Source organism: Herpailurus yagouaroundi, unplaced genomic scaffold, assembly GCF_014898765.1.
Source record: "Herpailurus yagouaroundi ecotype Mexico unplaced genomic scaffold, PumYag 184, whole genome shotgun sequence".
Taxonomy (NCBI): domain Eukaryota; kingdom Metazoa; phylum Chordata; class Mammalia; order Carnivora; family Felidae; genus Herpailurus; species Herpailurus yagouaroundi.
In genome coordinates, this window is record NW_024412415.1 from 33906910 (window position 1) to 33928552 (window position 21643).

Genomic DNA, 21643 nt, shown 5'->3' on the forward strand with positions numbered 1-21643 from the left:
AGGAACTGTGAGACCATGACCTGAGCTGGATGGTCCACCAACTGAGCCAGCCAGGTGCCCTGCCAAGCTACTGTTTTAAGACCCAGCCTCATAGTCACGTAGTCATGCCTTTTCCCACTGGCCTTTTCTAACTGCGTTTATTTGAGCCACTTACTGGTATTCAAAGTGTACAACTACGAATGGCCATTTTTTCTTATTATGGACAAGATATGGACAAGGAAACACCAATACATAGACATTTTTCAGACCAAGAGAGGGGACCCGCCCCTCACCCCCAAAGGAAAAAAAAAAAAAGTCAGAGGAGTAACTAGGGAATCAGAAGAATGTAGTTAGGCACCAAAGGAGGAGATGGCCACCATTGTCAAAAGCTTCAAAGAGGCCATTGAGAAAGGTGCCCCAAATAGAACATTTGCCCATGAGGAAAGAGGTCTTTTGTGACCGTTGAGAGAACAGCAGATGGTGTGGTGTGAAAACAACATTGTAGTGGGAAAAATAAGAGATGAGAAAGTGGAGACAGCAAACATACTTTGATGTCTCTCAAGAAATGTGATTCTTAGAAGAGATAGGGTACCTTCAGAGGGTGGAGGAAGTAGGGTGGTTTTGTTCTGTTCAAATGTTGGAGGATACCGAGTGTGTATGTAGGAGAAAAGAGCTGGATTAGAGGGGAAAATTAATAATGGGGAACGAAAGGTTAGATGATTCAACAAAATCTGGGAATGGCTGAGATCCAGTGCACAGGTGCAGGGGTTAACCTTGATGAAGAGAAAGGGCACTTCTTGCTGTGGGTAAGGGAAGGAGGGCAAGAAGATGAATGAAGGCGACAGGACACGCATAATAATGGAGTGATTGGCCGGACTTAAGGGTGAAGAGATTGGCTGTCATTGTAAAGAAAAGGCTAAGATAGCTTGAATTTTCTGGGGCTGGGCCAGACTCCAAATATTCAAATATCACATTCTCCATTCATTCCTTTCATTTATTCAGTGCCCTGTCTGTACAGACACTGGGGTCTACAGTGATACAACTTTTCATGTAATTTTGGATTTTGTTATACTGGGACTCAAGTGAGATACACTTTTTACTCTTCTAGAAGGCTCAAAGTAGAAATAAATGATCGAATCAGAAGAGTCCTTTGTCAGACCAGATGTCCCAACTTGGGGTTTAGAAAACACGGGCATCTCAACAATGGCGCCCTGTTTGAGGTTGAGAGGGAAGAGAGGCGAGATGGGGGGAAGGGGGATTACAGTAACCCCAGGAGGGTGCGCCTTCAACCAGGAAGGTGTGAACCTTCTGCGCACTTGGGGCCGCGCTGTAACCAAGGGTAACGGCTTCTAAGCCTACACGGGTGTGCAGACCTGCATCTTCCCCAAACCAGGTGCGTCTACGGAGGCTGAGCAGGACCAGACACAGGCCCAGCTTCGCCACCCAAAGTGCCCTCCGGCGATCTGCCACCGCCCGTGACTGTTTGAGGTCACTGTTACTTTTGCCCCTAGTTAATTGCGAGGGGCGGGGGAGGGGAGAAGCGGTGGGCGGGACGAATCACCTTTTCTATTTTACAATTGGTCGCAACGGGCTCCGAGTCCCGCCTGCTACGCCGCCGCCGACAGGCCCTCCGGGCTGTCACTCGAGCCGCCGCGGCCGCCCCTAGCCGTGGCTGGGATCTCGCGGGAAGAGCGGCGGGCACGGCTGTGGCTTGGTCTCCCGGCTGCGCGCGAAGCGGGAGGGCTCTCCTCACACAAGCGCTTCCTCGCGGAGAGGTTAGAGCTGCGGCAGCCGCAGGCCTGGGCCGCCCCTTCCCTGCCGCCGCCTTCTCTTCCTCAGGGCTTCTCGGTCCGCTCGCCCTCCGGCGCTCCCAGGTAAGGAAGCCCGGAGCGCGTCTCGGCTGCGGAGCGGTCGGGGAGCGGGGACTCGGAGCAGCCGGAGCGGGCTGGCTCCAGACGGGGGCGGCTCCGCGGGCTGCGCGGCGCTGCCTGGTGGGCGCGAGGCTTGGTGGAGCTCGGGAGCGCGGGGGGCAGGAGGCGGCGGGGTGGGACCCGGGTGCGGGCGCCCCAGGGCGGTGTGGCGGCTGCCGGGGCTCCTGGGGCGAGGCGGTTTATTGGGGATCTTGGGGTTCTTTCCACTTTGGGGTGGGGGTGGGTGGCGGCGCACAGGGTCCCGCCTCAGGGTCCAGGGAGATTTATCAGGGTCCTGGGGGTTCCTCGAGGTGGTGTAGCGGGGTTCCGGACCATGGGGGGTGGGGGGAGTCCTCTTACCGCGGTCTCAGGCTCTTTGGGGGCAGAGGATTCAGTTTAGCAGGTCCTAGGTCTCTGAAGGGGCAGATCATTGGGGTCTTCGGGGGTCCTTTGAGCGGGACTGTTTCGCATCCCTGGGTGGAGAAGCAGCGTATTAGGGTTCCGGGGAGGGGGTTCTGTTTATCCGGGCCTCCCGGCGAGAGGGCGATGTATCTGCGTCCTGCAGGGGTCGGGCAGCCTTGGTGGGCTGCTGGGGGCGGAAGGGTGTTCGGCGGAGCCCGGCGTCTTTTCTGGGGTTTCTGTTTTGCCCAGAGGGGGGCGGTAACTTGGCATGGTCTCCAGTCTTTTCGGGGGCGACCGGGCGAGTTATCGGGTCTCCGGGTGATCTCGGATGGAGGGCGCGGCTCAGCAGGCGCTTGGGTGGGCTCGGGGGCTCTAGTGGCGTCCCGAGGCAGCCCCGCTAGACAGTCTGTGGCTGGCCAGCATCCTGGACCAGGTCTCTTTCCTAGATGAGATTTACTCAGCGCCCAGTGGGAAGATTGATGCGTGTCGTTTCTTAGTTGGAGAAATCGTGGGTTTGTTCTGCAGTTTGCTTTTCTCTGCCCCGGGATCCCTGTGGGGGCGTGCTCGGTCTTGCTGCTCCGGGAGCGTGAGAGTGGCAGCGCCTTACGTGGGTATAGACTCTAGGTTCTTTAGGAGGCGAGTGTCCTCAGGTGGAGCGTGCCAGACGCTGAAGATACAGAAGGCTGTGTGGTTTTGGCTTCACTTTCCTAGATAGTCTGCTTTGCTGATCCTGCAATATTAGGTCTGTCCTGAAGTCTTGCCTGAGTGCTAGGCAGAATCAAGTAGTGCTGGGAAGTGTGTTCCGGCTTCTCTCTGTCCTTTGAAAAACGTTCGTGGAGAGGGATAGCTTTTAAGTTTGGTCTCCAAATAATGTATTGAATTTGAGGCCCCAGAGCTAGAGCTCTGCGTCACTTGAGACCTGTAAGCTAACAGCTCTTTTAGAGAATCCTGCCTTAACAGTTTTATTGTGAAGCTTGAGTTAGTTAGTCTTGACTCTAATGGAGAGTGCTTGGTAACCAGCCCAGTCTTAGGTGAAATTCAGATAAAATGGCCTGTATGTATGTGTATGTGGTTTTTAAAAAAAATGGATAGCTTGGAAAGTCTGCATTTGCTTGACATTTCTTCAGGTTAGATAGCTACTTTATCACAGAGGCCTGTAAATGAAGCCTGATGTGGCAGGCAGTGGAGTCCATATTCACAGTAATTTTGTAATTTTGGGTAAACAGACAAATTTGACTTTGCCAAAGCATTTTGCCTGCCTTAGCCTTTTTCTTAGTGTCAGTTTTTTTAGATTGACATTTCTTTTTGATCTTAGAACCAGAAAGATTAGGGACAGTGTACTTAATCCTTGAGTTTTGCAATCATTTTTTAAAAAGGAGGGACTCCTACGTAGCAAATATTTAACTCTTTGAAGAGTGTAAAAGTTTTGTTTTGTTTTTTGCTTTAGTTATAATTCAAACCAAAATGCCTGATTGACTTTTATGGCTATCGAAACTGATCAATTGAGCAGATATTTGGGTGCAACTATAGCTAAAAAAACCCTAAGCAGACCATTTTTTCCCCTCATTAGTTTTGAAAGACAAATGATAAATTAAGCAAATTTCAGTAACTTTGAAAAAAAAGCAGCGTTCATGATTTCTAAGTAAACATATTAGTCAGTCAACAAAATCTTTGATTATCCGCTAGGTGTCACAACATTGGAGGTACAGTGATTTCCAGCTCACATATAACCTACGTTGAGCGAGAGAAAGACCGCAAATAAAATGAATACATAAAATAATTAAGATGCTGATAATGAAGAAACATTGGGGTTCAGCTCACTTTTTTTTTTTTTTTTAGAGTTTTTTTTTTTTTTCAACGTTTATTTATTTTTGGGACAGAGAGAGACAGAGCATGAACGGGGGAGGGGCAGAGAGAGAGGGAGACACAGAATTGGAAACAGGCTCCAGGCTCTGAGCCATCAGCCCAGAGCCCGACGCGGGGCTCGAACTCCCGGACCGCGAGATCGTGACCTGGCTGAAGTCGGACGCTTAACCGACTGCGCCACCCAGGCGCCCCTCAGCTCACTTTTTAAAATAACCCCTGAGTAATATGATTGATGTCTGTTGTCATAACCAGGAACCAAGTAAGGTAATGATCTATCTTCTGAATTATTAAAGATGGAATAATGATCAGTAGAGTTTGGGTGTTAGATATATATTGACTCTGAGGATTAGTACCTTTTGTTATATAAGCATAAAAAAGTCTGTAAGGATACATATCAAACTTCTAAGTATTGGGGGAGGGATTCTTTTTTTAAATGTTTATTTATTTTTGAGAGAGAGAGAGAATCCCAGTATGTGCTGACTGCAAAGAGCCCGTTGTAGGGCCCGAACTCATGAACTGTGAGATCATGACCTTAGCCAAAATCAAGAGTCAAGACCTTCAGTCAAGACCTTTAACCTACTGAGCCACCCAGGTGCCCCGGGGCATTCTTTAATAAGAGAGCATTGCAGAGTCCTGGAAGAGAGCTGTTAATTTTATACTTTTGTATTATTTGAATCTGTTTCAATGAGTGGACATAACAAGTGGAAACTAAAGAAGTCTAAAAATTAAAATTTAAAATGCAAATTTGTGAAAGGTACAGTATTTATAAGGCATTTTGTCAGTGTTCCCACTCCCATTGTGTGTACTAGTGAAGGAAAAAATCTATTTCAAGGATCTAAAATTATAGGGGATGGGGAGCACAACAGAATAAGAAGAGTACTAAGCTCCAAATAAAACGTTAACACATGTTAAAGATGTTAGATGTTTAATTATATAAAAATAAATTAGGGGCGCCAGTCAGTTAAACAGCCAACTCTGAATTTCAGCTCTGGTCATGGTCTCATGGTTCGTGAGTTCCAGCCCCACATCGGGCTCTGTGCTGACAGCTCCAAGCCTGCTTGGGATTCTCTCTCCCTCCCTCGCTTTGCTCCTTCCTGCCTCTCTCTCTTTCTCTCTCAAATAAATACACTTAAACAAATTAAGGCCTTTCTATTTTAAAATTTAACTATTTCCAAGTTTGAGAAGGGAAGTTTTTATAAACTCCTTAGACGAGAATACTTTGTGTTTCTGTGGATGGAGGTGTTCTTATTGTGGCACAGACTTCAGGAAGAGATTTCTTTTGTCCAACCTATGGACACATCTAATAGATTTGTTTCTCTTCTGAGGCATATGAAACAAAAATAGTTTTATGGTTCATTACTACTATAATTTATTACTATTTATATTTCATTATTACTATAATGGGTTATCGTTCAAGATTCTGGAATGATAAATGTGATACACTAAAGCAATTTTTAGAAAGGAAATCGTAAGATATGAATTCCAATCTTCACTGTGCTATTAACCATATGGCCTTGGGTAATTTCTTAGTCTCTTATGGCCTTAGTTTCCATATATATAAAATTACAGAGAAGTCCCTGTCAATAATCAGTGCAAACTCCAATTCTAATGATTCTTGTGCATTAGTTTTGATGTTGCCCGTCAGCAGTATTCTGTGTACAAAAAGGAATGGGTGCCTTAAAGAGTAGCTGGTTCTCAGGATACATCTAGATCCATGTATTTTTACATATGATACCTAATTTTAGAAACTTCTTTCTTTTTAAGATATATAGGACATATTTAATTTCAGAATATACATACATGAAGGTAAATGATTTTTTTTAATACTTTAGATTTATCTGTTAAAGCATTATTATTTTTATTTCTGATTTCTGGTTCTCTAATAGAGTATCTATGTGATAAGGTAATGTACTTATTTAACTCAGGGTGTAGAATGATGTCTCTAGTGGTTGACCCCCTTTAATCCATTCTTTACGCTCCTGCCAAGGTGACTTCCAAAATGCAAATCTGTTTGGGGTGCCTGGGTGGCTCAGTCAGTTGAGCGCCTGACTTTGGCTCAGGTCATGATCTCACGGCTCGTGAGTTCGAGCTCCGCGTCGGGCTCTGTGCTGACAGCTCAGAGCCTGGAGCCTGTTTCGGATTCTGTGTCTCCCTCTCTCTCTGACCTTCCCCCATTCATGCTCTGTCTCTCTCTGTCTCAAAAATGAATAAACTTAAAAAAAAATTAAAAAAAAATAAAATGCAAATCTGTTCAATGCTTCTTTCTTAAAATCCATACTCTCCTTTACCTACAATACACATTTAGTTCTAACTCTTTATCATTACTAGGCCCTTCACCATCTGGCTCATTTCCTGCATTTCCCCTGCCGAAAATCTGAAGCTCCAACTGTACTAATCCAGTCAGTTCGCTGAAAGAGTCATACTGTTTCCTGACTCAGAGCCCTCTCATATATTCTCCCCGCTGTTTAGAATGCCTTTCTTTCTCCTGTCTTGCTGACAAAGTCTGCTGCTTTTTCAAGGTACAACTTAAGCACTATCTGCTTTTTAAGTCTTCTGTGTCCTCTGGTTGTCCCTCTTTCTTACCTCACTGAGTTATGCACTCTCTATGTCTTGTTCATTCATTCTCTTATGTTCACTGGTATGCTGTAATTATTTATGTCTGTTGCTGGGTCCTCCGGACTCGAAGCCAAGTTTATATTTGTCTTACTACTTTTTGAACCTCTATTGCTTATTTTACACAGTTGGCTCTCATTACAGGTTTGAACTACCTGTGCCAAGATTGACCATTTTCATAATGTCCGAGTTAAGCCCAAATCTAAGTGTTGTCCTATTTTTCTAAAATTTGGGGCTTTTTAAATTATCTTATTCTCTTACCCTATGACCACAAACTGATATTAGATCTGTAGTTCTTATCCTCATATTTAAGAAGTGAGATTCCCAGCACTATAGGAGTTAAGGGTTACTCTGTTAAACTTGCAGATTTTGAGGCAACCACTAATCCCTATAACTAAAATTGGTAAGAAAGTTATAAACTAGTTTGGGTATTTCAGATCTTGGTATCAGTGATGTGGTAGGTATTTTTTACCTACCTGGCTGCTTTCTGTATGGGACATGATTGTTGTCAATGCATGTGTGTCTTTATATTGTCTGTTTATTCGCAGAAGATTTAATACTTGCTCAGGGTCATTATCTACTAAACAGCATGCTGTAACTAGATGCAGGTCCGTTGTACTCCAAGTTCTATGCTTTTCCAAATCCTATACTGCTTTTTGAAATGTGACTGCTTATTTAGTGTATTAAAATTATTCATAGATATTTTATTCATTTTATAAATTGAAGAATTAGGTTGTAATGTTTATTCATTCAGTTTTTTCACAAAAGCTAAAGTAGAGAATTTGAGATTGTTTGGACTTAAGAGATCATTTAATCCAACCCTTCGTGTAGCATATGAGGGAATTGACACAGGCAAGAGTAGTTGAATGACTTGCTCAAGATCATGCAGCTAATTGGTTAAGATTTTCTTTGTTAAGCTAGTTGTACACATAGGTGTTAAAAAAACCATTACTTGAAAGGAATACCAGGTGCCTCTTCCCTCCTCCCCCCAAGAATAAAAGCCTGGAGTGGCTTTTAGAAAAAGTGATGTCGAGGATCTCAGAGTCTTAAGGACATGGCTCAGAGAAAATCCGGACTTTGGATCATGATGCATGGAGACGCCTTGGTGCCTTTACTCACGTAGTTCCCTAGTCTTTGCTTCTGTCCTCCCTCTTTTATCTTTTTGAAAATCTATCCTCAGTTTACTAACTTTATGCCTGATGAAGTTGTTATTGGTGTCAGCCTTACCAGTAACCATTTAAGTGCCATCCATAGGGCAACTGTAGAGATAGAAAAAAAGCAAAAAAATCTAGTCACTGCCCTAAAGAGGCTTGGTTTATTTGGGAATGGGAGACAGTATGTATTTGACTGCAAGGTAATATGTAAAGATGTCATGAGTGATACAGCTGTAGGAGCTCAGAAGATATCAGGGTGGATTGGGCTAGTAGTTACAGAAATTTCTGTGTAAAAAAGATTTGACTTAAGTCAATCTTTTGAAAATATTTATTTATTTAGTGTTTATTTATTTTGAGAGAGAGAGAGTGCCTGTGTGTGGGAGAGGGGCAGAGAGTGAGGGAGAGAGCATCCAGGCAGGCCCTGCGTTGTCAGAGCAGAGCCTGACTCCGAGCTCTTAACAAACTGTGAGATCATGACCTGAGCTGAAATCAAGAGTCGCATGTTCTACCCACTGAGCCAGCCAGGTGCCCTGATTTAAGTTAATCTTTATTTTTTTAAAACAAACTCCCTGTTTTTTTTTATTATTATTTTTAATATTTGCTTATTTTGGGGAGACCGAGAGACAGAGTGCAAGCAGGGGAGCGGCAGAGAGAGAGGGAGACACAGAATCCGAAGCAGGCTCCAGGCTCCGTGCTGTCAGCATAGGGCCCGACGTGGGGCTCAAACCCATGAAGCGTAGGATCATGACCTGGGCCGAAGTCAGACTCTTAACTGACTGAGCCACCCTGATGCCCCTAAGTTAATCTTTAAATGAGGAGGTGGAGTCAAACTCTTCATTAAACTCTCATTGTTTTGCTTTGTTTTGTTTTCTAATCTTACCTTTGCTTACTTCCCTGCAGTCATGGTGGACTTCTCTCTGTTTCAGGAGGCCTGAAACATGTTCTTCCACACATCCATGTCTCTTTCCCTTCCTTCAAGTCTTAGTTAAAATATCACCCCTTCTGTGAGGCCTTTATTGGCCACCTTGTTTAAAATCATAGCATCCTTTCTACACTCTCTTCCTATTTCTCTTCCCTGCTTTGTTTCTTTGTTTTCTTCTTTCTGTTATCCAGCATACTCTATATTTTTGTCTTTCTACCCCTAGTATACTATAAGATCCACGAGGGCAGGGAGTTTTACTCATTTTATTCAGTGCTATCTCCCTAGCACCCAGAAGAGTACCTGTTATTAAGTAGGTGCTCAAATTTTTATTCAATAAATAAGATAATTGAACTTTAAAGCAGGAATTTGAAAATTATTTGATTTAACTTCTTCTCCTTCCTTTGTTCCTCTTTCCTGGCTGGCAGAGAGGAAGGGGAATTTTTCTCTTCCATTTTCTAAAAAAAATGTATGGGACTTCAAGAAAATCATACACAGTACAGAAATTCTAAATAACTTAATGAACTTCTACATGTGTAAACATGTAGTCACCAGCCAGATCAGGATATAGAACACTTCTAGGACCTTAGAAGCCTTCCTCATGTTCTCTCTTAGTCAGTATTTCCCAACAGTAACCATTATTCAGACTTCTTTCATAATAGATTAGTTTTGTTTATTCCTGAACTTCATACAAATTGAATCAACCTGGTTTCCTTTGCTCAGCATTATGTCTGTGAGATTCATCCATGCTTTTTTTTTTTTTAACAGTAGCTCATTCTTTTTCATTGCAGTGTAGTATTCTGTTGTTTGAGTACGTATATTTTTTTTCTATTCTTTTGATGCATTTGGGCCATTTCCAGTTTTTAGCTCTTAGGAACAAAGCTGCTGTGAACAACTTTGTACCTGTCTTTTGGTGGACATAATGGTTAAGTTCTTGGCTAAATAACTAGGAGTTACTTATCTCCATATATAGAGAGACATACACATAATTCTTAATCCCACATGGTTTTTAGCACATGTTAGATGGTCATTAAATGATTGAAGATAAATTATTAACTAATCATGTACTGTGAGATTATCTCGAACTTATTAAAAATATTGGAGAACTGTTTCTGGTCCACACTTGTTTCTTATATCTGACATAAAACATAGCTTTATCCAGGCTTTACACATTTCTCTTTCATCTGGGTTTGCCTTTTTTTCTAAGCCATATTCCTTATTACTTGCTCTTCCTCCTCCAGAAAATGGGAGAAGAAATATGTGCAGGAAAGAGACCATTCAAATTAATTAATTTCAAGATGTGAATTTCAGAACTGGTTGGCTATTTTTATGTAGTTTTTCAACAATAAGTCATTTTTTCTGACATTTGGTTCTTCTGTATATTTCTTTAATATTCTATATGCTTTGAAGTCAACTTTGCTAATGCGTTCATAACATGGGTAAAAAAGCTTTGAGTCTGTTTTTTATTTTTGTCATGTGTTAGTTATGTTTTGGGGTATGTCAAGCAAAGGCTTTCTTTGATGGCCTTAAATAATTCTAGAAGTGGCTTTAGTTGGTGAATAATGCAAATAAGAGCTCCTACCATAATAGAAGAGATCTGGAGGAATATTTTTCTAATTCTGGAAAAGTTTACAGAGTTCTTTTGAAGTGATTTCTAAGCTGACTTGAAAGACTAATAGGAAACAAGGTGGATAGGATACCTCATAGGGAATGGGGTGAAAGAACACTCTAGGGAACTGCATTTGCAGAGAGAGAGCAGAGAGAGAGCAGGGCGGATTTGAGGATCTGCAGGTAATTCAGGAAGGCTGCAGCAGTGGTTTTCAAGCTCTAATGTGCATATGAATCTCCTGGTGCATATGAATCTTCTAACATGCTTACAGGTGATGGAAATGTTGCTGGTTCAAGGATCATACTTTCTTGTAAACTGCTGGGTTAAGATGTAGAAAGAAGGTGAGAAGGAAGGAGTGGGGAGTGAAAGCAAGGACCATCCCATGAGTCTTACAACCAATGTAAGGAATTTGGGCTTAACGCAGTGGTAACCCAATGAAGAGTGCTAAGAGTAATAGTGAACTTGTGAGTTAAGTGGTCAGTAGTGGTGGATATAATCTTTAGGGATATACTCCATCTACATTTGCAACTATACAGATTAATGTCTGAGAAATGATAATTTATTCATCAATAACTACTTTTCCCACTAGCAGACTCTGCTTATTTAAAGGAAAAGTTTGGTTATATTTATTAGTCTATTTTTTTATTTTTTAAAATTTTAAAATCTTTATTTATTTTTGAGAGAGAGACAGAGTGTGAGCAGGGGAGGAGCAGAGAGAGAGGGAGACACAGAATTCGAAACAGGCTCCAGGCCCCAAGCTGTCAGCACAGAGCCCGATGCGGGGCTTGAACTTACACACCATGAGATCACGACCTGAGCCGAAGCCGGACGCTCAACCGACTGAGCCACCCAGGTGCCCCTGGTAATATATATTAGTTTAGATGTTATATGTTTGTTTAAGGAGTTCTTTCTTTCAGGGATATTATTTATCCTAATAACTATCATTATAATTTAACTCATAATTACATTATTAACCCTGTTTGATGGGATTTAATTTTTGTCCATATTGTGTACCATATTATAGTCTGATGTTTTCTTTTATTTTTCTTTTATTATTATTTAAAAAAAATTTTAATGTTTTTATTTATTTTTGAGACAGAGACAGAGCATGAGCAGGGGAGGGGCAGAGAGAGGGAGACACAGAATCCAAAGCAGGCTCCAGGCTCTGAGCTGTCAGCACAGAGCCTGACACAGAGCTGGAACTCACAGACTGTGAGATCATGACCTGAGCTGAAGTCAGACTCTTAACCGACTGAGCCAGGCGCCCCTTCTTTTATTTTTTAATTGTATTGATTTAAAAATGAGCTAGCTGCTAGTGCTTATTGTATTGAATGGTAGTGCTTATTGTATGGTAGGAATGATCTTAAGATACACAGTAATTTGAGTTACTCTTTATTGGTTTCCCTAAATGTTATTAATTAGAAGGTTTTGACTTAATTTGTTTCAACTACTTTTTTTTTTTTTTTTTTAATTTCAACTGCTTAAATACTATATCAGTTTGGGATTCCTGGGTGGCTGGGTCGGTTAAGCATCTGACTCTTGATTTCAGCTCAGGTCATGGTTTCGCAATTCGTGACATTGAGCCCCACATTGGGCTTGCGCTGACAACATGTTGCCTGCTTGGGATTCTCTCTCTCTTCTCTCTCTCTCTCTCTGCCTCTTTCCCTACCCCTCTCTTTCAAAGTAAATAAATAAACTTAAAAAAACAAAAATAAATACATTAGTTTTGCAACATTATAAATTTAAGAATAAAGGTATGTGTTTATGTTTTGTAGATTAATATTATATTTTCCTCCCGATTTTATAAGTTCTAGGTACTCATTTTAAAAACTTGGAGAAATACAAAAGACAAAATGTAAGCTCAGCCCAAATATAAGCGTTACTAATGTTATGTTATACATTCTTTTTCCTCTTCCGATGATTATTTATTCATAGTGTGCTGTTTATTCCCCACCAAGCATTGTATCATGAAGAATTTCCTATTTGGTAAAATTATTTCAAAACCTAAATTTTAATAGCACAATGTTCTATTGAATGAATGTGTAGTGATTTAACCATTCCTAATTATTGAAAAATTTTTCCTCTGCTGCTAACATTGAAGAAAATCTTCGCATAATTGTTCTGCATACTTATTTTCTTAGGATAGGAATAAAAATTTTTAGTCAAAGATAAGACCTTAAAAAAATTAGATACTGTCATATTGTTTTCTAGAAAGGTTATGACAATTTGTATGCTAGTATTCATCTTTTCTAATTTGGTAAGCAGAAATGATCTTACTTTAATTTGTTGTTTTTATTATAATTGAAGTTGAACATTGAACATTGTAAGTTGTTTTTAACACAATTACATATTAAAATATTTTAAAAATATCTTAAAAAATTTTTTTTTAACGTTTATTTATTTTTGAGACAGAGAGAGACAGAGCATGAATGGGGGAGGGTCAGAGAGAGAGGGAGACACAGAATTTGAAACAGGCTCCAGGCTCTGAGCTGTCAGCACAGAGCCCGCCACGGGGCTCAAACTCACGAACCGCAAGATCATGACCTGAGCCGAAGTTGGACGCTTAACTGACTGAGCCACCCAGGTGCCCCTAAAAATATCTTCAAGAGAAAGCCTCATGCATTATTTTGTAAGGCAAAATATTTTAACTGGAATTAATAGGCAAATTAATTTTTGAATAGTTTTTACAAAAGCATACAAAATTCAAAGACCCAAACAGTTGCCTGAGAGGCAACCATTGTTAATCACTTTCTTGTATATACTTCCAGATGTATGGTAGATCGTGTGTGTGTGTATTTGTATGCTGGAACATTAGACAAATTATGGAGAACATTCATTAAAATACTGTCTAGTTCAGATGTGGGATTGTGTACTAAATTGTGTACTAAAAATTAGAAAGGGTCTAAAAATGATTAGTATCTGGCCACTAGCCCAGAAGGAAGAAAAGCAGGGTCTGGCAGCATTTGGCAGTAATTTTCTATAAGACAAGTGGCCTTAGCTCTTTTTATTATTGGATCGATTCTTTGACAATAGCACTTCTGTTTATGGTACCAATTCTGTAGCACTGTTCCAAAAAGCAAAGCCAAGTTTTTGAAAATTAGTTGATACCTGAAAGAAACTCTAAAGTACAAAACCTATTTGGAGGTATTTAGGGGAAAGATTCTTTCTTTCTTTCTTTCTTCTTTTTTTTTTTTTTTTTTGGTGTTAGGATTTTTCTGCTTGAGAGTTAAAGTTTTAGCAGAATTTTCATGACTTTGTTGCTTAACATTGGAAGCTTGAGCTTGAATAATTACAAATAAAATTTATCATTTTCCTAAACTCTTATTTACCTAATTCAGAAACCAATTATCCATGATATAAATATATTTTTAAAGTATAGTTTTTAAAAAGTTTTCATGCTAATGCTACTATATGGTGGTAATTGGTCTCATACATCAAAGATCTTGAGCTTGACTTGAATGTTACTGCTAAATATGTGATTCGAGCAATAAGAATCAGAGGTTTTAATTGGATTGTACAGAGCTTTAATGCTCTAGGCATAAAAATGTTTGCTTTTAGGATAGATTTCTTTTAAGGCTCTTGTTTCCAAAAATAAAATTTGGGGATGGCTATTGAATACTAACTGAATACTAACTCTGTGTGGCCCAGGGTAAGTAGGGGTATTATGAGAATTCCTATTTGTTGGAATTCATATCTTCCATTCCAGATTAATTATGAAGTTGTAAAGGCTGCTAAAGAGTTTGCACCTGATAATGGTTGATAATATTTGAGGAATTTAAGGAAGGAGTTTATCAGAGGTCAGAAAAGATCATCTTAATTTTTAAAACAGGTTTAATTTTGAAGTCGTTATGTATTCCTAGGAGAATTGCAAAGATAGTACAGAGAATTCCCATACACCTTTTACTCAGCTTACCCTAATTGACATCTTGATATAACCATGATTATCAAAAGTAAGAAATGCATCCTGATTTTTAAAAAGAAAATTCAACAAAATTTCTTTTAACGAGCTACTATATGTAAAAGAGTGTTTTAGCTGAAGTATATACAATGTTGGAAAACAAGTAAAGGATGCAGATAATAATAAACTGATGAGTTAGGCGTTATTCCTAAACAAATTCTCAGATTAAAAAAATTTTTTTCTTAATGTATGTTTATTTTTGAGAAAGAGAGTGCAAGCTGGGGAGGAGCAGAGAGAGAGGGGGACAGAGGATTTGAAGTGGGTTCTGTGCTGACAGCAGCAAGCTGTTGCAGGGCTCAAACTCACAAACCATGAGATCATGACCTGAGCCGAAGTCAACCGACTTCGGTGGTGTCAACCGACACCACCCAGGTGCCCCCAAATTCTCAGATTTTTGAACACACGTGTTGTTGGTACTTAGAAAAGAAGACGCTGATCACTAGGAGCCAGCGTGGGTTCCCAGAGAACAAGTCATGCCACACTGGTCTCACTTCTTTTCTTATAGGGGTAACTAAACTGGTAGGTACATCAGGAGATACTCTGCCATTGTATGTCTAGAATTATAGCCACGTTTATTGGATTTTTAATTTTGTGCTGGGCACTGGGTTAAATGCTTTACATAGATTGCCTCATTTAGTACTGTTTTACAAATGAGGTAAGGTACCCCCAAGGTTATACAGATAGCATTTGACAGCCTTTTATGATATCTTTATAGACAAGTTAGAGAAATGTAGTCTGAATACTTGCATAGGTAGGCGGATTTGTGACTGATCAATGGGCTGATGTTAAAATTAAACTGCAATTCATTCTTAGTGTGTTCCTCAAGATGCTGCCTTCCCCTATGTCCTATTTAAAATGTTTATCCATTACTCTCAAAATTATGAGGGTAGTATGTTATGTGACAGAATCAGGATCCTTCCTCTATTACTTTTTAATAATTAGACTATCTAAGAAACTACTTGTAATAATTCTATATTTGATATGTCTGGTTCATAGGGACAAAAAAAATCTTACAATTGAAATTTTTTTTTTTTTTAAATCTGCACAAATACAGTATTGAAGGCTTGGAGGGCTAACAGGTGGGATTTTTTTGTTTGAAGTAGGTGTGTGCCTAGGTGGGTCTCTCTATTTGTCTGAAGTCGATGAGTCAGTGGTTTATTATAACTGCTCCAAAGGCTCACACTCACTTAAACAGCATTATTTTGAAGTAGTTTGTCTAAAACATAGTTGATTATCCTTTTCTATTCTGCCTTTAGCTGAGTTCTCAGTTCTATTTGCCACATCTTGAGGAGGATGTTGACAGTGTATTCAGAAGGAGGGTAATCAGAATGAAGCAGTGTCTGAAACAGATACTTGCAAAATAATTGAAACATTTGAGATTTTCAGCCAGGAAAAAAGAAGACTTTAGTGGGGTATATGGGAATGCTTTTCAAATTGGTAATTGAGTGATCTTTAACATTCTTCCTGACTCGCATGTGTGGTTCTGGTAAACACATGAAGGAATGGCACGTGGAAGAGGGAGTGAAGCATATCTTTTGTATCCCCAGAGGATAGAACTAGGAACAATGAAAGAGGAAGGGAAATATTGGTACATGATGAAGGTTTTTTGTTTTTTGTGTTTGGTTTTTTTTTTAACATTTATTTATTCTTGAGAGAGACAGAGCATGAGTGGGGGAGGGGCAGAGAGAGCGGGAGACAGAATCTGAAGAGGCTCCAGGCTCTGAGCTGTCAGCACAGAGCCCGAAGTGGGGCTCGAACTCACGAACTGTGAGATCATGACCTGAGCGGAGGTTGGACGCCCAACCGACTGCGCCACCCAGGCACCCCATAATGAAGGTATTTTTAACAATCAAAATGAAAATAGAGTGGACAGTTTCTCACTGTGGTGTTAAAGCGTGTGTTGAGTAGTGTTTAATCAATGTATTCTTTAAGGACTTTTCCAACTCTGATTTTTTAAAATTTATTGTACTTTTAAGTAATCTTTACATCCAGCGTGGGGCTTGAACCTTCAGTCCTGAGATCAAGAGTCACATGCTCTACCAACTGAGCCAGCGAATACCCCCAATCTTTGTTTCTATTTCTTCATTGGTTATAATTCCCCAGAGTAAAATTTTCTCTTGGGTGCATCATTTATTCTCAGAACCTTATGGTCTTATATAGTATAAAGTGTTAGTAATAACAAAGTTAAACAACAGCAGAACATTTTTCACTTGCTAGGTTGATAAAGATTAAAAAGTTCAGTAATACCCCACCATGGCAAGGATGTTTAGAATTGCTCACTCATACACTCTAGGCAGGAATGTAAATTTGTGCAGTTTCTTGGAAGGAAAAGTTGGTTTTACTTATTAAAATGGTAAATTTTCATACTTTTTGACTCAATAATTTTATTTTTTTTTTATTTTTTTTTTATTTTTTTTTTTAAATTTTTTTTTCCCAACATTTATTTATTTTTGGGACAGAGAGAGACAGAGCATGAACGGGGGAGGGGCAGAGAGAGAGGGAGACACAGAATCGGAAACAGGCTCCAGGCTCCGAGCCATCAGCCCAGAGCCCGACGCGGGGCTCGAACTCACGGACCGCGAGATCGTGACCTGGCTGAAGTCGGACGCTTAACCGACTGCGCCACCCAGGCGCCCCTTGACTCAATAATTTTAAATAATTTATCTTTAAATGCCTAAGCCCTAAATGATTTTTTTTTTTTTTTTTTAGAGAGAGAGAGAGAGAGAGAGCAAACAAGAAAGCAAGTAGGGGAGGAGCAGAGGGAGAGGGATAGAGAATCCCATGAGCCCCATGCTGGGCTTGATCCCACGGCCCTGAGATCATGACCTGAGCTGAAATCAAGGGTCAGATGTTTACCTGACTGAGGCACCCAGGTGCCCCCTAGATGATTCTTTATATGGGTTAAATAAATGATTTTACAAGCATACAATGGGATGTCACATAGCCATAAAAAGAAAGAAAGAAGGAGTACTTCCACATGAATTCATCTTTAACACATTATTGAGTGAAGAAAGTAAGTTGCAATACAATATTTATGGTATGCTGACATTACTGTAAAAAAGTAAGCTGTGAAAAAAATGTAAGTTGTGTGTATGTGGGTGAATATGCAAATATATATGCACACATTAATAAGCACATTTATGCTTCTACGTTAAAGACTTCTCTGGAAGGATACATAAGAAAAGGAGTAGTTTCTTCTGGAGAGGGGCTCAGAGATTGGAAGTCTGAGATCTCAGTAAGACTTTGGTTTGCTTACGTACACTTTACACTTTTAATTTTTTTTTTTTTCAACGTTTATTTATTTTTGGGACAGAGAGAGACAGCATGAACGGGGGAGGGGCAGAGAGAGAGGGAGACACAGAATTGGAAACAGGCTCCAGGCTCTGAGCCATCAGCCCAGAGCCCGACGCGGGGCTCGAACTCACGGACCGCGAGATCGTGACCTGGCTGAAGTCGGACGTTTAACCGACTGCGCCACCCAGGCACCCCAATACTGTGTGTGTGTGTGTGTGTGTGTGTGTGTGTGTGTGTGTGTGTGTGTGTGTAGGTCGGTCAAGAGTGTGTTGTAAAAATTTTTTTTTGTTTGAAGTAATTACAGATTCCTAGGAAGTTCTGAAATTAGCACAGAGAGGTCCCGTGTACCCTCATCCAATTCCCATCAATGGTCACATCTTACATAACTATAGTACTATATCAAAACCAGGAAATTGGCATTGGTACAACACACAGATCTTGTTCAGATTTCACCAGTTTTATATGTATTCATTTGTGTGTGTATATAATTCTTTGAAGTTTTATCACATGGGTGGATTTGTGTAATCAACATTACAACTGAGATACAGAACTGTTTTATCACCAGTAAGATCCTTGTGATCCTTTATAGTTATATCCGTCCCCTTAACTTCTGGCAACCACTAGTCTGGACTCTATTTTTGACCTCTGCCATTTCCAGATGATATATAAATGGAATCACAAAGTATGTAATCTTTGAGACTGACTTTTTTTTTACTCGGCATAATTCCCTTGAAATCCATCCAATTGTTGGATATATCAATAATTCCTTTTTATTGCTAAACAAAACCCAGTGGTATGCATGTACCAGAGTTTATTTAATCTTCACCCATTGTTGAACATTTGGGCAGTTGCTACTTTGGCTATTACAGCTGTGATCAACATTTCTGTGTAAGACATGAGATTTCATTTCTCTGGCATGAATGTCTAGGAGTGTGAATTACTGGGCATTATGGTAAATATTTAAGAAAGTGTAAAGTATATTTTAAGAAGCTGTCAGCCCATTTTCCAGAGTGGTATACCATTTTAGATTCCCATCAGCATTGTATGAGAGGCCTAGTTTCTCGCCCTTCCTTGGCATTTGGTATTGTCACTACTTTTTACTTTAGGTGTTCTAATAGGTGTATAGCGGTAACTCTTCGTGGTTTAATTTTCATTTCCTTGATGACTAATGATGTTGAACATATATTTGCCATCCGTATCCTCTTTGGTGAAATGTCTCATGTCTTCTATTTTTTAATTGAATTTTTTGTTTCACTGTTGAATTTTGAGGGTTCTTTATTCTAGATAAGAGTCCTTTGTTATAGAAGTGGTTTGCAAATTCTGTATTTGTCTGTTTAACTTGTCAAATTTATTGGCATAAAGCTTTCATGTTTTCCTGTTATCCTTCTAATATCTATAGAATCTATAAAGCTGTCACTTCTTTCATTCCTGATATTGGTTGTGTCTTTCTCTGTTCCCCTCATCAGTCAGGTTAGATGTTTATTAATTTTATTGCTCTTCTCAGAGAAATCAGTGGGTTCTGTTCTAGACCACTGCAGTAAAGACAGTATTGCAATAAAGTGTGTCAGGTGGTTTTTTTGTTTCCCAGTGTGTATAAAAGTTATGTTTATACTATACTGTAGTCTATTAAGTGTGCAATAGCATTGTGTCCAAAAGAACAGTGTACATACCTTAATTTAAAAATACTGTATTGCGGGGCGCCTGGGTGGCGCAGTCGGTTAAGCGTCCGACTTCAGCCAGGTCACGATCTCGCGGTCCGTGAGTTCGAGCCCCGCGTCAGGCTCTGGGCTGATGGCTCGGAGCCTGGAGCCTGTTTCTGATTCTGTGTCTCCCTCTCTCTCTGCCCCTCCCCCGTTCATGCTCTGTCTCTCTCTGTCCCAGAAATAAAAAAAAAAAAAAACAAAACGTTGAAAAAAAATAAAAATACTGTATTGCTAAACTTGCAAACTATCATCTGAGCTTTCAGTGTTGTAATCACTAATCACAGATCACCATAACAAATAGAATAATAAAAAAAGAGTTTGAAATATTGTGAGAATGACCAAAATGTGACACAGAAGCATAAAATGAGCTAATACTGTTGGAAAAATGGCACTGATGGATTTGTCTCAACACCACATTGCCACAAACCTTCAATTTGTAAGAAACACCATTATCTGTGGAATATAAAAAAGTGAAGCGCAATAAGGGGTATGCCTGTACTCTTAATGTGATTATTGATGTGATTGTGTTTAAGTCTGTCATCTTGCTATTTGTTTTTCATTTGCCCTATCTGTTCTTTACTCCTTTTTTCTTTTTTCTGTCTTCTTTTGGATTAGTTGAGTATTTTCTATGATTTTCTTTTATCACATCAGTTGCCTTTTTAGCTGTAACTGCTTGTTTGTGGTTGCTTAGGGTTTATAGTATATAAATTTTTATAGTATACATCTTTAATTCCTCTACTTTTAAAGTTAATATCATTTTATGTATAATAATATGAACCATAGGAAAGAATACTTTCATTTCTCTTAGTCTTTATGCCGTTGTGATACATTTTACATTTACATGTTATAAACCCTCAATATACTGTTATTATTTTTATTTAAACAATTTTAAAGAGATTTAAATAATAAAATATCATATATATTTCCCCTTGAAATAATCATTTCTGCTTCATTCCTTTAGGTAGATCCATATTTGTGTCTGGATTTTCCTTTTGGCTAAAGAATTTCCTTTAACATTTAAAAAATGTAGGTCTGCTTGTGATGTATTCTTTCTACTTTTGAGTGTCTGAAAAAGTCTTTATTTTGCATTCATTTTTGAAGATAATTTTGCTGGGTATAGAATTCTGTATTGACATATTTTTCTTTCAGTGCTTTAAAGATGTTCCAATGTTTTCTCATTGGCATTGTTTCTGTGAATATGATGTTGTCCTTACCTCATTGTAATATACATGACATGTCTGTTTTTCCTCTGGCTGCTTTTAAGATTTTCTCTTTAACATTGGTTTTGGGCAGTTTGATGATGTACCTTTGTGCAATTTTCTTAAAATTTTTTTTTTTTTTTTGTGGTTGGATTTTGTTGAGGTTGTTTATAAAGCTCTTTTTGGTCTTTACTATTATCATGAATTTTACCTTTATATGTGTTATAAAAGCCTAGCTAGGCTTATAATTTTCTTTAAGTTTGGAAGATTTCAGGCATTATTTCTGTAAAACTTTATATAAATTTTTTAAAATTTATTTTGGGAGAGAGTGAGTGGGCGTTCGTGAGTGGGGGAGTAGGCAGAGAGAGAGGGAGAGAGAGACAGAGAGAGAGACAGAGAGAGAGAGAGAGAGAGAGAGAGAGAGAGAGAGAGAGAGAATCCCAAGCAGGCTCTGCAACGTCAGCACCAGAGCCTGATGTGGGGCTTTAGTCAATGAACTGTGAGATCATGACCTGAGCCAAAGTCAGATACTCAATGGATTGAGCCACCCAGGTACCCCTATTTCTGTAAAATGTAAAAATATACTTTCTTCCTTTTGGGAGACTCCAGTTACCTATAGGTTCAGCCACTTATAGTTCACTTTTTTTTTTAATTCTTTTTTCTCTCTTTTTTCCTTTTAGGTAGCTTCTCGCTGTGCCTTCAAGTTCACTAATCTTTTCTTCTGCATTGTCTACTCCGTGCTAATGCTAATTTCCTCTAATGTATTTCATCTTAGTCATTGTAGTTTTCATCTATAAAATTTCTGGTAAAAGGGGCACCTGGGTGGCTCAGTTGATTGAGCATCCAACTTTGCTTCAGGTCATGGTCTCGTGGTTTGTGAGTTCCAGCCCCACATCAGGCTCACTGCTGTCAGACTGTCAGCACAGAGCCCGCTTCAGATCCTCTGTCCCCTTCTCTGTACCCTCCCCAGCTTGCGCTCTCCCCAAAATAAATATTGAAAAATTTTCCATTAAAAAAAATATCTTCCATGTCCTTAT

The 21643-nt window shown here is 39.7% G+C and overlaps 1 protein-coding gene across 3 annotated transcripts in view; it reads left to right on the forward strand.

Annotated features, from left to right (window-relative positions):
* Positions 1-1666: 1666 nt before the first annotated feature.
* The window catches only part of GLCE (glucuronic acid epimerase), a 118780-nt gene continuing 98803 nt past the window's right edge, over positions 1667-21643 (forward strand). For all 3 annotated transcript variants that reach the window (XM_040493104.1, XM_040493103.1, XM_040493102.1), the window contains exon 1: positions 1667-1853. The gene's annotated coding sequence lies outside the window, so the exon portion shown is untranslated. The remainder of the gene's footprint in view (positions 1854-21643) is intronic.